Raw genomic sequence first — 17,062 nt, 5'->3', positions numbered from 1 at the left:
TAACACACTGAGACTCTGTATTTGATACAATACTGTTGGCCCGGTTACTTGTTTCTTATCGGCTAGCTCTGCCTTAATTATTAACCCATTTCTGCTGATCTATGTATTTCTCTTACCGGGGAGCCGGCGGCATACTGCTTTCTTCAGACTCTCCATCTTGACTCCTCCTTCCTACTTCCTATTTCCTCCTTGTCTCCTAGTCCCTCCTATCTTCCTTTCCTATTGGCCAACAGTGCTTTATTATTAACCAGTATGAGAAACATATACAGAATGACATCTCCCATCAATCACTGTTTTGCTATAAACCACAACATCTTATCTGAGTTGTTTCAGGAAGCAACTTTTGGCTTGAATTCACTTAATGCTTTGGTCACAACTGATGTCTCATTATCCTGTCATAAATACTCAAAACTCTCTAAGAGGGGTTCCTTTGTTTGCTGAAGTCATCTGTTCTTTTAATAAATCTCAGCTTTGGCTACATGATCTGATCTGTACTGGGGACTCAACCCTGAATGAAAAGAGGTCTGCACTCCTGGAGCAAAATAAAAAAAAATATGCAATGAGGAAGGGCAGGAATAAAATGTAGGGTGGACACTGACTGAAACACAAGATTTATAGTAAAGGAAGTTAATTAGATGGCTTCACCAGCTGACAAGCCTGTAGTGGTTCAAGAGACAAGACTCTTGATAATGTCTTTACTGGTGTTTCTAGAGATATTTCAATGGTATGGGAAGACCCACTATACATCTGAGTGGTATCATTCCATGGGTGGGTTGCTGACTGAGTCAAAAGGAGAAAGTGAGCTGAATGCCAGAATTTATATCTTTCTGTTTCCTGAAAACAGAGTCAATATAACTATTTACTCATAATTATGCTCCCATTCTTCTCCCTCATGATAGACTATAGCAATTCATCCTCGAGTCAAAGCAGACCTTTTGTTTCTTAAGCTGAACCTTTGTTGGTTTGTTTATTTTGTCATAAGAAAAGTAAGTAAGTATCTCCAGAGCAAATGGAACAGCTAGTGCAATGGTCAAGAAGTGGGACTCTGACTATTGTCTTTGAGGAGCAGAGAACATTTGGGGTAGTATGCATGAGGATTTCCGGCAAGACATGAAGTCAGTGATAGTATGGTATTCTGTTGGGTCTTGAGGCAATAGGGAGCTATACATTTGATTCACTTATAGAGATTAAGACATTCCTCATATTACTAAATAGTGCATATCCCTGTCACTCTTGTATTTGAAAGCTGTCATAGGCAGCCATATTGATACCCCACTGTAAGTAGTAGAATGATATGCTCTAAACAGTATAATGTCTTTGTGTGGCTTGGGTTCCAAGGTGATTGTAGCCTTGTAAAAAGAGTTTGGTAATGAACCTTCTGATTCTATTGTGTGGACCAATTTGAGGAGTATTGGTATTAACTCTTCCTTGAATGTCTGGTAGAATTCTGCACTGAAGCCATCTGGCCCTGGGCTTTTTTTGGTTGGGAGGCTTTCAATGACTGCTTCTATTTCGTTGCAGGTTATTGGTCTATTCAAGTTGTTTGTCTGTTCTTGATTTAATTTTGGTAAGTGATAGTTATCCAGAAATTTTGTCCATTTCCTTTGAATTTTCAAAGTCTGTGGAGTACAGGTTTTCAAAGTCTGACCTGAAAATTGTCTGGATTTCCTCTCTGTCCATTGTTATGTCCCCCTTTTCGTTTCTGATTTTGTTAATTTGCATGGTCTCTCTCTGCTTTTTTGTTAGTTTGGATAAAGGTTTGTCTATCTTGTTGATTTTCTTGAAAAACCAACTCTTTGTTGCATTGATTTTTTTGTATTGTTTTCCTGGTTTCTATTTTCTTGATTACAGCTCTCAAATTGATTATTTCCTGGTGTCTACTCCTCTGGGGTAAGTTTGCTTCTTTTTGTTCTAAGGCTTTCAGTGTGCTGTTAATCTCTAATGTGACTATCCTCTGTTTTCTTCATGTGGACACTTAGTGCAATGAACTTCCCTCGTAACACTGCTCTCAAGGTATCCCATAAGTTTGGGTATGTTGTGTCCTCATTCTCGTTGAATTTTAGGAAGTCCTTAATTTCTTTCTTTATTTCTTCTTTGACCCAGGTATGAAGCAATTGCACATTGTTCAGTTTCCATGAGTTTGTAGGGTTTCTGTTGTTGAATTCCAATTTTAAATTATGGTGGTCTGATACACGGGACTATTCCATTTTTTTTTTTTTGTATCTATTTAGTTTTGTTATGCCGCCTAGTATGTGGTCGATTTTAGAGAAGGTTCCATGTGGAGCGGAGAAGAAGGTATATTCTTTTGTGTTTGGATGGAAAGTTCTATAGATGTCTGTTAAACCCAATTGAGACATAACTTCTGTAAGTTCTTTTGTGTTTTTGTTAAGTTTCTGACTGGTAATCCTGTCTAGTGGTGAGATGTGCCTGTTGAAGTCTCCCACTATAAGTGTGTGAGGTTTTATGTGAGGTTTGAGTTTTAGTAGCGTTTCTTTTACAAATGTCGGTGCCTTTGTATTGGGGCATAGATGTTCAGAACTGAGACTTTTTGTTGGTGGATTTCTCCTGGGATGAATACGAAATGACCATCTTCATCTCTTTTGATTAATTTTGGTTTGAAGTCTAACTTGTTAGATAATAGGATAGCCAAACCTGCTTGCTTCTTGTGTCCATTTGATTGGAAGATCTTTTCCCAGCCCTTTACCCTGAGGTAATGTCTATCTTTGAAGCTAGATATATTTCTTTTATGTACCAGAAGGATGGATTCTGTCTTTGTGTCCATTCTGTTATCCTGTGTCTTTTTATAGGCGAGTTAAGACCATTAATATTGAGGGAGAGTAAAGACCATTGATTGGTAATGCTTGTTTGTTTTAGATTTGTTGTTGGCAGTGGTATTGTGAATATATTTGTCCTGCTTTACCCTTGGGTTCTGGTAAAGTGGGATTATCTGTTGCCTATGTGTTTGTGAGCGTAGTTAACTTCCTTGGGTTGGGATTTTCCTTCCAGAACTTTCTGTAGGGCTGGATTTGTACATACGTATTATGAAAATCTGGCTCTGTCATTAAATATCTTTTTTTTTTGCTCTGTCTATAGTGATTGAGAGTTTTGCTGGGTATAGTTGCCTGGGCTGGCATCCGTGGACTCTTAGTACTTGTAGGACATCTATGCAGGACCTTCAGACCTTGAGAATTTCCATGGAGAAGTCAGGTATAATTTTGATAGTTCTGCCTTTATATGTTACCTGTTCTTTTTCCTTCGCTGCTCTTAATATTCTTTCTTTATTCTGTATGTTAGGTGTTTTGATTATTATATGTTGAGAGGTTTTTTTTCTTTGGTCCAGTCTATTTGATGTATGCTTCTTTTACTTTCAGGGCCATGTCCTTTTTCAGATTGGGAAAGTTTTACTCAATGATTTTGTTGAATATGTTTTGTTGCACCTTTGAGCTGGGTTTCTTCGTCTTCCTCTATGCCTATTATTCTTAGGTTTGGCTTTTTTTTATGGTGTTCCCACATTTCTTGGATGTTTTGTGTTAAGGGTTTGTTGTATTCATGATTTTCTTTTGTCAATGAATCTTTTTCCTCTAGTTTATCTTCCTGCCTGAGAGTCTCTCTTCCATCTCTTATATTCTATTGGTTTTGATAATCGTTTGCCCAGTTTTCTATTTCCATCATTCCTTCAGTTTTTTTTTTTTTTTTTGAAATATTTTCTTTATTGTCTCTATTTCAGTTTTCAGGACTTGAACTGTTTCCTTTACCTGTTTATTTATTTTTTTTCTTGGCTTTCTGTACTTTCTTTAAGGGATTTTCTCACATCGTCTTTGAGGGCCTCTCTCATTTTTATGATGATAATTTTTTTTATTTTATATAACCAAGTCCATTTAAAAGAAAACAAACATTTATAGATAATATTTGGGAATTTGGGTGTTGTTCTTTCCAAACTACTTCCTGCTGGTAAGGGGCGCTATCATGGGGGATTCAAAGAAGATTCAGAAATCCTGGCTATAGTCTGTAAGGCTGCTTTGTCCAGCTGTTTTGAATGTAGAATCACGTAGTACTCTGTTTCTGGTGGTCTGGTTTGATCAGGAGGCATCACCATTCCTGACTTTAAGCTCTACTACAGAGCTATAGTTCTGAAAATAGCCTGGTATTGGCATAAAAATAGACAGGTAGACCAATGGAATCGAATTGAAAATCCTGATATTAACCCACACACCTATGAACACCTGATTTTCGACAAAACAGCTAAAATTATACAGTGGGGCAAAGACAGCATCTTCAACAAATGGTGCTGGCATAATTGGATGAGGGTGTGTAGAAGACTGCAGATAGACCCATGTCTGTCGCCATGCACAAAACTCAAGTCCAAATGGATCAAAGACCTCAAAATCAATCCAGTCACATTGAACCTCTTAGAAGAGAAAGTAGGAGGTACCCTTGAACAAATTGGTATAGGAGACCGCTTCTTGAACATAACTCCAGGGGCACAGACACTGAGAGAAACAATTAATAAATGGGACCTCTTCAAACTTAGAAGCTTCTGTAAGGCAAAGGACACAGTGGACAAGACCAAACGGCAGCCCACAGACTGGGAAAAGATTTTCACCAATCCTATATCCGACAAAGGGCTGATCTCCAAAATATACAAAGAACTCAAGAAAGTAGTCAACAAAACACCAAATAACCCTATTAAAAATGGGGTACAGAACTGAAGAAAGAATTCTCAATAGAGGAAATCAAAAAGGCTGAAAGACACTAAAGAAAATGTTCGACATCCTTAGCTATCAGGTAAATGCAAATCAAAACAACTTTGAGATACCATCTTACTCCTGCCAGAATGGCTAAAATTAGAAACACCAATGATGACTCATGTTGGAGAGGATGTGGAGAAAGGGGAACACTCCTCCACTGCTGGTGGGAGTGCAAACTCATACAGCCATTTTGTAGATCAGTATGGCGGTTCCTCAGGAAAATGGGAATTAGTTTACCACAGGACTGTCAATCCCCCTCTTAGGCATATACCCAAAGGATTCACATCCATGCAACAAAGACAGCTGTTCAACTATGTTCATAGCAGCACTATTTGTAATAGCAAGAACCTGGAAGCAACCTAGATGCCCCTCAATTGAAGAATTGTTAATGAAGATGTGGCACATCTACACAATGGAATACTTTTCTGCAGAAAAAAATAATGGTATCTTGAAATTCGCAGGCAAGTGGATGTTACTTGAAGAAACCATCCTGAATGAGGTAACCCAGTCACAAAAGGAGGAACACAGTATGTACTCACTCATATTTGGATTTTAGACCTAGAGGAAAGGATCACCAGACTATAATTCACATCACCAGAGGAACTAGGATACAAGGTGTATTCTAAGAGATTCATATAAAGTCCCTCACAGAACTGGGAAGGGACAAATCCCCCCAGAGCTCAGGGGAAGTGGGGGGGGGCAGCGAATGGAGAGAGAAATAGGAGAAAATGGGGAGGAAAGGAAAACATGTGTGACCAGGAAGATTGAGCCTAGTTAGGAATAGAAGACAGGAAAGAGAGAGAGAGAGACACAGAGAGAGAAAGAACATAAAAGAGGGAGCCAGTATTGGTTTGAAGATAAAATCAAACACAAAGAAAGGTCTAGAGAATTACAAGACTGCTCAAATAACAATTTGAGCTTCTGTGGAAAGGCTACCATAAATGCCCTTCCCGGAGAGTGAGATCAACAACTAACTTCTCCATGCAGCCCCAAACTAATGCCTGTTGGAAACAGGAGCAAACACCCATACATAAACACTGAGTTGAAGTAGAACTCAGAGGCAGATGGAGAGGACAAGACCAGGCGGCAGAAGCACATAGAGACAGCTTACCTGAGCAAGGATGAGCTAACGGGCCACCAGACTGATAGCTGGGAAGCCAACATGGGACTGACTCAGGTCCCCTTGAATATGGGTCTCAGCCAGAAGGACTGAGAAGTCTAAGGACTGATGGTAGGGGTCAGAGACCAGGCAGGTGGAAGTTACTGGTGGTCCCCTGTGTATAGGCAGGTCTAGTGTGCTCAGAGCAGCTCCAGGAAGTACCCTGAAGGTGGCAGGATTGTTGCCTCCCCACTCTGTCCAGCTGCTGGTGGGAGTGCAAACTTGTACAACCATTTGTATAGCAGTTCCTAAGGAAAATGGGAATTAGTTTACCACAGGACCCGGAAATCCTCCTCTTAGGCATATACCCAAATGATCCACATCCATGCAACAAAGACATGTGCTCAACTATGTTCATAGCAGCATTATTTTTATTAGCAAGAATATGGAAGCAACCTAGATGCCTCTCAACTGAAGAGTAGATAAAGAAGATATGGCACATCTACACAATGGAAAATACTCTGTGGGAAAAACAAAAAACAATGGCATCTTGAAATTCACACGCAAGTGAAAGGCACTTAAAGAAACCATCCTGAATGAGGTTACCCAGTCACAAAAAGAGGAACATGATATGTACTTGCTCATATATGGATTTTAGACCTAGAGCAAATGATCATCAGCCTATAATTCACACCGCCAGAGGAACTAGGATTCAAGGAGGATTCTAAGAGATTCCTGTATGGTCCCACACAGAAGGGGGGAGGAACAAGTTTTCCAGAGCACATGGGATTTGGGGGAGCAATGAGGGTAGATGGAACTAGGAGAAAGAGAAGGGGAGGAGAGGAAAGCATGTGGGACTAGGAAGATTGAGTCATGGGAGGAATAGAAGACAGAGAAAAGAGAGAAAGAGAGAGAACATAAAAGCGGGAACCATTATTGGTTTGAAGAGTAAACTGAACCTAAAGAAATGTCTAGATACCTACACGACTGACTCCAACTATCAATTTGAGCATCCGTGGAAAGGCTACCATAAATGTCCCACCCTGATAATGAGATCAACAACTAATTTTTACACCATCATGGAGCCTTCATCTAGTACCTGTTGGAAACAGAAGCAAACACACACAACTAAACACTGAGTTGAACTAGAATCCAGATGCAGAGAGAGAGAGAGAGAGAGAGAGAGGGTGGGGGGACAAGACCAGGTTGCAGAAACACATAGAGACAGCTGACTTGAACAAGGAGGATCTAACAGGCCCCCCAGACTGATAGCTGAGTTAATCTAGCATGGGATTAACTCAGTCCCCCTGAACATGGGTCTCAGCTAGAAGGCCTGATCAGCCTAAAGGACCTCAGACAGTGGAACCAGGATGTATTCCTGGTGTACAAAAGGACCTTGTGGGCACATCCCCCCATGGAGAGATACTCCCTTTACCTAGAGACAGGAGTGAAGTCCTAGTCTATACTTCAAATGACTTGACAGATTTAGATGACCCATCCTGGATGGCATTACCCTACATGTGGAGTGGGGAGGGGATGGTGTTTGGGGTGCATGTGACGGGGGAAAGAGGTAAAGAGGGAGGGAGGGGAGAAGTGAGGGAGAGAAAGGGAACTGGAATCTATATATAAAATAGAAAAATAAAATAAAATAAACAGTATAATGGAATGTTCATTTAAAAAGTTCTCTGTAGCTCACACTTTGTGTATTTTCTGAAGAGGGGAGAGAGCAGAAGTTACAGCAGTAGCAAAATTGTAGACCAAAATATTGATAGATATCTTGGGCAGCAAGAGGATTAACACTACCTGGATATATTTACACTCTGTTATGAACAGGTTACATGTCCTGTTTTAGATGCTGTCTTAAGTAAGCTGCTTATATAATCCACCAGGCATGTGAACTATCTGTCCTGAGCCTTTGCCATTAACATAGTTGTGATGGTTTAAAATACAGTGGAGAGAGATTGTTGTAATGTTCTCTGTAGAGTTTTTATTCAGCTGCAGGACTCTATGAAGTCATACATTCATGATATCATCACTTGTTCATTTGCATTTTGTATTTCAACATTAACTAGATAAGCACCCACTCCTGAGTGCAAGAGACTGAAAGTATTTAAAACCACAGGTGCCTTGCTGATTCATGTTTCTTTTTCACTATTTGTAGGATGTGGCAGGTGATGGGCATTTCTATCTGCGGGGATTCCCAATCTTCTCCAAGCTCCATCTATTTATAACAGTTTATTAAACAAAGATCTTTGTTGACCTCATCCATAATGATGAATTTATAAAATGTCTACATGAATATCAATTCCTCCATGTTATTGTTGGACATAACAAGACTGAGGACCTTATGCAAGTGAAGTAGAACTTTCCCTTGGTGTCTCAGTCACTGTTCTTGCTGTGAAGAGACAATATGGCCAAGGTAATTTACAAAAGAAAGCATTTGATTGAGGCTTTATTTACAGTTTCAGAATGTTAGTTCATGATCATCATGGCAGGGAGTAAGGCAGCAGACAGGCATTATTCTCCAGCAGTAGCTGAGTGTTCACATCTGATCCACAAGCAGCAGGCAGAGAGATCCCAACTGACCTCTGGTCTGGGCTTTTGAAATCTCAAAACCCACCTCTAGTTACACATTTTTCCAAAAGGCCACACCTCCTAACCATTCCTAAACTGTTCACTAACTGGGAGCCAAACATTTAAACGCATTAGTCTTTGGGGGTTGCTTTCATTCAAACTATCACACTTGGTAAGAAGGTATAAAGTCACTAAAAGAGGAGAGAAGTCAGTGATTTGGTGGTGGGAAATGTCCTTCTGTATGCTGTATGTTTCTCTTATTGGTTGATTAATAAATTTGTTTCAGCCAATTGGCAGACAGGGTTTAGCCAAGGTGGGAAAATCCAAACAGGGATAGAGAAAGGGAGTTGGCAGAGTCAGGGAGATGCCATGTAGCTGCCAAGGAAGCAAAAGCTCTGGGTGTCACCAGTAAGCCAAGACCACATGGAGATACACAGTTTAATACACAGATTAATAGACATGTGCTAGTAATTAAGAGAAAGCTAGCCAAAAAGAAACTTGAGCAATAGGTCAAATTGTTTATAATTAATATAAACCTCTGTGTGTTTATTTGGGACTAAATGGCTGTGGGACTGGGTGGAACAAAAGTTTCAGTCTTTACTATTGACTTTGTAATGTGATCTTGCACTATATTAACCCCAAAGTTTTAAAATGTGAGTCTGAAGAGTGAGGGAGTTCATCTTACACTATATTAACCCCAAAGTCTTAAAATGTGGGTCTGAAGAGTGAGGGAGTTTAGTGAAAGTTAATATTTGAAAAGATAGATGGACCCAAAGGCTCAATCAGATATTGAGATACCTTTTAGAATCCACTATTATGGTGGGTCTTTTGAAACTATTATTGTTTTTGTTATTATTATTATTATTATTATTATTCATGTCTGTATGTACACAGGCACATAGGATTCATACCTTGTGGAAAGGAATTGACTTACCAGACGTAACTGACTCAATTAGACATTCATTTGTTAGAAAATACAATGCATTTAAAGATAGCAATACTAAGGAACCAAGCCACAGTGTGTACATTGCCACTATTTCACTGATTTATACTTAGAAAGAATACACTTTGCAGGGCCTGCCATCATTGCTTGTTGTTCAGTAAAGCGTACTTCCAGAGGCAAGTTGGGTGCTTAATAGTATCAGTGATATTAAGGAAGGCATCTCTGAGATACAGTGACAGATTCAGCTCTCTTTTCAATTTAAATAATTTGAATATTGTTGTTAAATGTAGAGGTGTTTAGGACCTTTGCTTAGCTTTTAATGCTTTATGACTATCAAATCATTGTCAGCTAATCAACTTAAGAGCAATCTCAGATAGGATTACTTTTCGGTTGTCTTCCTCCACAACAAATTGTCCCAAAAAGCTTGAGAAAAAGGAATGTGGAGACCTCCTTCCACTGAATGAATGAGCACAAAGATCCCAATCACTGTCTTTCTCAAGCTCACAGCAGTTGTCTGCTGCAAATGCATCTTACTGTATCAGGACATTGTGAACAAAGATGTTTTGCTACATATGTCTAGGCGAGTATTATACCACAGGGCTTGTATTAATTGACTTCAAGACCATATGCTCTGGTTAATCAAATGCATTACCCTTGTGAATTTTTTTCCTAATATACTTGATGTAGCCATTTTTCATCTTCTTTCTAGGATTTATTCTAGGCAACCAGCCTAATTATTAACACTATCATTTAATATATTAAGAGCATTGTTAGTTTCTTGGATTTTCTAGTGTTAAAACATAAATATAGAGGACAATGAAGGCTTTTGAAGACATTTTATATTTTTGTTTAGTTGGATAGGATTTGGTAGGCTCTACGAATGTGTTTTGTGTATGTACTTTTGAATTTTAAAGTTTATGCTTTGAATCCATTAGCCCTTTATCTTCCCAGTTATAGAAGGGATCTCAAACAAATTAAAAACCGAAGCAGGATGTTTTGACACTTTAATTTTCACACAATGGAACCAAAAGTATTTTTTTTTTCTTGGATCATGGAACCTCTGTGTTTGGATAATCTTGAAGTTAGTTTATGATCTTATGAAATTTAGAAGCATCAGTAAATGATACACTGGCAATTTACAGATCCTGGCATATATCACAGTCTAATGCCCATCTATAGATAATTATAATAAGTGTTCATGAAAAAAAACAATAATTTGGATGGCAAAATTCTTGCTACCATTGGAAAATCTTAACCCCTTTTATAACACAAGGTGTAATCCATTTTTTAACTATTTAAGAATTTTTTTTTTTACAACCAAGCAGTCTTCCTCCCTCCCTGACCCGTTCCCTTGCCTGCCTTCTTTTCACCTCTCCACCTACTCCTCAGAAAAGGTAAGGCCTCTCATGGGGAGTCAACAAAGCCTGGCATATCAAATTGAGGCAGGACTAAGTTCTTCCCCACTGCATCATAGGGAATGAGTCCCAAAAAGCCAGCTCATGTGCTAGGAACAGATTCTGGTTCCACTAGTAGGGGCCCCACAAATAGACCAAGCTCCACAACTGTTACACACATGCAGAGATTCTAGTTAAGACCCATGCAGGTTCCCTAGCTCTTGTTCTAGAGTCCGTGAGCTCCCATGAGTTCTGTTCAGCTGTCTCGGTGAGTTTCCCCATCATGACCTTGACCTCCAACCTTGCTCATATAATCCCTCCCAACTCTAGCTATTTCAAAACACAGAGGAAGTAAAGGTATGGAAATTATGACTTCAAGTCTCAGAATGCAAGGAATGGTCTAGAGTGCTTCCTTGTCTGACCCCAAATAAACTTTTTCTACTGAATTCACAAGGTCAGTAGATTTCTGAAAACCATTTGTAAGGTCTAGTCCTAAAGTCATCTGTATTTTAAAGCAAACTAAGTTTACAGCCTTGCAGAGTTTCATATGTGGAAAGTATCACATAAACTCGGACATAGTAGAAAATAAAACCAATCTCTACGGCCTGGTGGAAGGACTCAGAGAGAGCTTGGGACATTGGACTTTTAAAGCTTTGTTGACTGGTTCAGAGAAGGTGCTTGCTCATTTTCTCTGGGCTTAGTCTCCATGTATCTCAAGGTATGAAGCCCATACCAAGGGGAAACCCTCATAAGGAACTACATGTATTCTTGTCATCCATTTTTACCTGCGATTTTTCAGATTTATAGCTTGACTAAATAAAACCCATAAGCTATCTATGCAGGCGAGGTAGCAAGCACAACACATGAAATGGTCCTGCATATAGTAGAATAGGTGTATATTTGTTTCAATTTTTATTGACAGAATTATGGAGTATAACCATAGACATGGATCAGTGTCAGGAAAGTACACTTTTAAGTTATGTTTGATGTAGATTGACTAAGCAGAGATTCTCCATCCAATTCTCTGCTATATGAGCTAGAATGCCTCTGAGTTTATTTGGTTTGTTTATGAAAGTGGGTTCTCAAATGATGTACAATAACTGAAGCAGAAATCTTGGATGTTCAGTGTAATAAGGTAGTATCTGATGACTAAGAGATATTGAATGTAAGAGTAGATTTGTGATGTAAACTTTGTGTGTGTGTCATACTGAATTTTATCTCCTAGAAGGGCTAAGATAGCCTCTTCCCAAAGTTGTAAGAAATGAAAATATTCCCTCACATGAAGCTGTTAGAAATGTTAGAAATGAGCTTTGCATCTTGGAGAGGACTGTGGTGCTTCGTCCTTAAAGATCAAGGTTGTCAGTTGCAAAGCTGACATCAAATTGGACAATCATGAATTCAGAGGAAGGGATGGCATGATCTTAGGGTTGCAGGGACCACAAGGTGTCACTTAGTTGACAGAAATGAGATGAATGTTTTCTCTTCATGGACAGTGGAGCAAAGCAGTCATCAGATTTTGACCTGTAAAAAGAGATCCTTGATCATTATGGTATTTCTAAGACTGAAATACTTATGCAGTCTTCTGTAATCACATTTCATTTCTAGTAGATATCTCTAAGCCCTAGAACCAAAATCTTATTGAATCATCATAATAAAGTTATGTCCTCTCAATTGCCCAATATGAGTCAGTTTCCAGATTCAGAGTCCCTTGCAGGACTCATACTAGATTGCCTTGAAGAAGGACCTTAACACAGCTAGCATTTTATTCTGAAACTCTTAGCATTCTTCAAAGGACCTATTCCTGTTTTACCAAGAAAGCCAGTTTAAAAAGTAGAAACAGTTACTGTTGTAGTAAAATTATTGAGAAACAGTTTGTAACTGAGTGTCAAGTCCTCAAGTCCCCTTGTGGCCCCTTTGTCACATTAATTCTGCCAATTCAGGAGCACAGGAGGTTATTTCAATGTATGTTGTCCTTTTTAGTTTCTTTTTATGGTATTGAAGCTTTTCTTTGTAGAAGTTTTTTTTCCTTCTTATTTAGGTTTATTCCTGGTTAATTTTTGGAACTATTATGATGAGATAATTTTCCCAATTTCTTTCTCAGCAAGTTTGTTATTGGTATGTATAAAAGTTGCTGATTTTTATGTGTAGCTGGAAGTGCCTATCAGACTTAAAAGTTTTCTGGTAGTATCCATATAAAGTAAAAATCATGTTGTTTGTAAATAGGGAAGCTTTGAGCTCTTCTTTTCTTATCTGTATCCCTGTTTTGCATTTTCTTTTCTTGCTTTCTGTATGACTTTAAGTACTATAAGGAATAAGATCAGAGTTTGAAACCTTTACTTTCATTTTCAAAATTTCTGTTTGGTTATTTTTCATTTGTTCTCTAGGCTTCTGATCATTTTATTCATTTTATTTGTAGTCTAGGTCCAGAATTGATTTCTTATGGCATCCATTTGCTTTTGAGTCCTCCATATGATTTTTGATCATTTTAAAAAGAAGGACTGTGAATTCTTTCTCATTTCATTGACTTGGCCAAAGATACCTGTAAAGTGCACTTGTGTCCTGACAAGTCTCAGAAATAGTTGATATTGAATAGTGGGATATTGAATGAGGAAAGTATACTTTTAGGATTTTTTAAAAGCCAAGGTATTAATATTTAAATATAATATTGAGGAAGGAAAGGTTAAGTAGAAAGAAGGGTCAAGGAAACAATGAGAACCCTAGGAGACATGAACCCACAAGAAGGGAAAGGGTCAAGATCTCCTAAGTAAATTGGGAGCATGGGGTGAGGGGGGGATGTAGGAGTAAGAGGAGGGGATAAGGGAAGGGAAAGGAAAGGAGAATATGAGGGATCAGAAATGTTAAGTTGTGGGAAGAACAGAGGAGAGCAAGTGAAGAGATACTTTAATAGATGGATCCATTATGGGCTTAATGAGAAACCTGGCACTAGGGAAATTCCCAGGAATCCACAAGGATTCCAACTAAGAATCTAAACAATAGTGGAGAGGCTACCCTAAATGCCCTTCCCTATAATGAGATTGATAAGTACCTTCAATGCCATCATTGAGCCTTCATCGGAAGCAGAAGCAGAGATCCACAACAGAGCTGAACTCCTGGAATCCAGTTGTAGAGAGAGAGGAGTGATAAGCAAAGGGGCCAAGACCATGCTGGAGAAACCCACAGAAATAGCTGACCAGAACAAGGGGGAGCTCATTAACTCTAGAATGACAGCAGGGGAACCAGCATAAGGCCAAACCAGGCCCCTTGCATGTGGGTGTCAGCTAAGGAGCTTGTGTAGTTTATTGGGCCACTGACAGTGGAACCGGTCATTATCCCTAGTGCATGAACAGGCATTTTGGAGCCCATTCCCCATGGAGGGATACTCTCTCAGCTTAGACATAGGGGAAGGGCCTTGGTTCTGTCCCAAAAGATGTGATAGACTTTGATAATCCCCCATGGGACACCTCACCCTCTCTGAGGAGTGGATGGGGATTGGGATGGGGAGATGGTGGGGGTAAAGGGAGGATGGGAGGTAGAGGGAACTGGGATTGGTATGCAAAGTAAGCTTGTTTTTACTTTAAATAAAAAGTTAATAAAAAGATGCATGAGAAGGAAATTATATAGCTGGAGATGCAAGAGACAGTTGAAACTATGGTAAATGTACAAGTATAGAAAATAAATGGTTTGTAGGTATAAAAAAAGGGGGGTAGTTATGAAACTCCTGGTCAGATAAAAGTTTAAAATGTAATAGCTTAATATTTGAAGTAAAAATTCAATAATCAATTATTGAAAATAATAAAAAACAACTAAAGTGCCTAAAGTGCTAAATAAAATTGACAATAGCACAAAATAGAAGGTATTATTTTGCTTTTAGTCAGTTTTCCTTCTTTACTGGGGTGATATTGTTTCTCCCTTTGTATTATCATTTGTATCAGTCTCCACAGGTGCCCGAGGTACTGACAACCTGAATAATTTAGAAAAATTAAGTCAGTGTTCCTTTAAAACAATAAAGATTTCTGTTAGTTTAGATAATATTCTGTCAGAATTAACCATCTAGAGCCCCCCTGATCTCCCTCTATCCCCAAGTTACAGTGTTGCTCCTAGTGAAATAGGAATTGATGCTTCTCAGAGGCAGGGTCTTCTACAACTCAAGGCCTAGAGTGATAAACAATATCCACACATTCCTGTGAGTATGATTGTGTTCCCAACGGATGCTGCACTGGGTTCCACAGCACACTTCCAGTGGTCCTGTGTAACAATATCTTGTATCTTGACTTCCTAAGAGGCAGGGATTGGGGGGTCATGTTTTTCTGGCTGAGTGTCAGAAGTTTACCACATTTTTGTTACATACTTTGGTGATGGGTATTCAATGGGACAGGTAGTTAAAGCTGGTTAGCAAGATGGTCACAGTGGTTATGCTTCAATGGTGGTAGCAGCAGTTGGTGGTGGAACCCTTGATGTATACTGTGCTCTATTTTTTTTTTATTTTGACATGAATTTAATCACATATGTAAATTAATTATTTCCCATTCCTTCTTCCATTCTTTTACTGACTAGTTTATACTATAGAACATCACATAAGGAAGACCATGTTGGCTTCCTGGCTTGTGTAGATTGTCTTTTAGCTTCTGAGTCCCAAGCCGGGAAAGGGAGTAGTTTTGTGATTGGGAGGACAGCTTTACCTGCAGGTCACTAATACAATGACCATTGGAAGTGCCCAATGAAACACATGTTTCAGTGTCATCATTGATTTTCCTTTGTCTTTGCAGATATCAGTGTATCTTGTTGCATCTCTTTCTATATTGAACTTTTATCCTTCATATCATAGGCCTCATTGACTGACTTATAATGACTTTGGGCTTACTGACAGATGGAGAGTCAATCTCCATCAATAGATTTCCTTCTTGGGCTCTTTTCTTATACAATAGATCCAGTTCTTAAATTCTCTTTCTTTAGACTTCACTTCTCTGTGGGCAAATTTTCTTGCTAAAATAAATCTCTTAATCAACAGCACTCAGAACTCTGGCTCTCCCAAATATTGGTCATCTTAATTATTGTCTGTTAAGTTTTTCCCTTTTAGTCTCAACTCTGTTATAGTTTTTTATTTTAAACACCCATACCTAAACACTGAGTCGAACTAGAATCCAGATGCAGACGGAGAGGACAAGTCCAGGTTGCAGAAACACATAGAGACAGCTGACCTGAACAAGGAGGAGCTAACGCCCCCCCCCCCAGACTGATAGCTGGGAATCCAGCATGACACTGACTCAGGCCCCCTGAACATGGGTCTCAGCTAGAAGGACTGAGCAGTCTAAGGAACTCAGACAGTGGAACCAGGATGTATCCCTGGTGCACAAAAGGACCTTGCGGACACATCTCCCATGGAGGGATACTGCCTTAACCTAGAGAAAGGGGATAAGTCCTAGTCCCTACTTCAAATGACCTGTCAGATCTACATGACCCCAACAGATGGCATTGCCCTACATGTAGAATTGGGATGGGGGGATGGGAGGGGAGGAGGGTGGTCAGGGTGCATGCAGAGAGGGTAAGAGGGAGGGAGAGGAAACTGGATGGACATGTAAAATAAAAAATAAATAAGTAAATAAACTTTATAAGTACAGCTACAACAAACATATTCAAGATAAAAATATGAGTTCCCAAACAAGGTGGGTATTAAATAAATAAATGTGTTTGTTTCACGGCTGAGAGTGCTTTATGCCTTCAGTGAATGTTCTATAACTTCATTAAGCTATAGCCCTTTAGACTTTAGACATCCTGGCCAGAGGGAAGTGCCAAGTCCTGAAAAGCATTGATAGTGGGGGAAAAAACAACAAATACAAGACCCAGAGCAACTATGGGAAGTGAAAGATATTGTCAATGATGCCCTTTTTCTCCATCTTGGTAAAGCTCTACACAGTCTTATAATGGCAACAGGTTGGTTTTCTGGACTCCAGGGAGCTCTACCTAAGACTATGAACCAGATTTTCCAGTATGACTTTTCAGTCAAGATAAGCTTGAGTAAACCAGTTAAGAATGGTGGATTAAAAGTCAGTACTGACACCAACATGCATAGAATGAATCTCTGTTCTCTCTCTCTGAAAAAAAAAAATGACCAAGAAAAACTACTTCATAGAGTTTTAAAAATTCGTTATTTTAGAATTTCATATACATCCATCAATACATCCACACATATGTATGTGTGTATGTGTGTGTATGCATTTTAATCATACCCTTTCCTTATTTCATTTCCAAGTTCTTCCAGACATCCTCCATATATCCCCAACTTCCTGCCCTATTTTTATAACCC

The sequence above is a fragment of the Phodopus roborovskii genome, unplaced genomic scaffold (genome assembly GCF_943737965.1).
Source record: "Phodopus roborovskii unplaced genomic scaffold, PHOROB, whole genome shotgun sequence".
Lineage (NCBI taxonomy): Eukaryota > Metazoa > Chordata > Mammalia > Rodentia > Cricetidae > Phodopus > Phodopus roborovskii.
The sequence above is the reverse complement of the archived record's forward strand: the minus strand, read 5'-3'. Positions refer to the sequence as shown.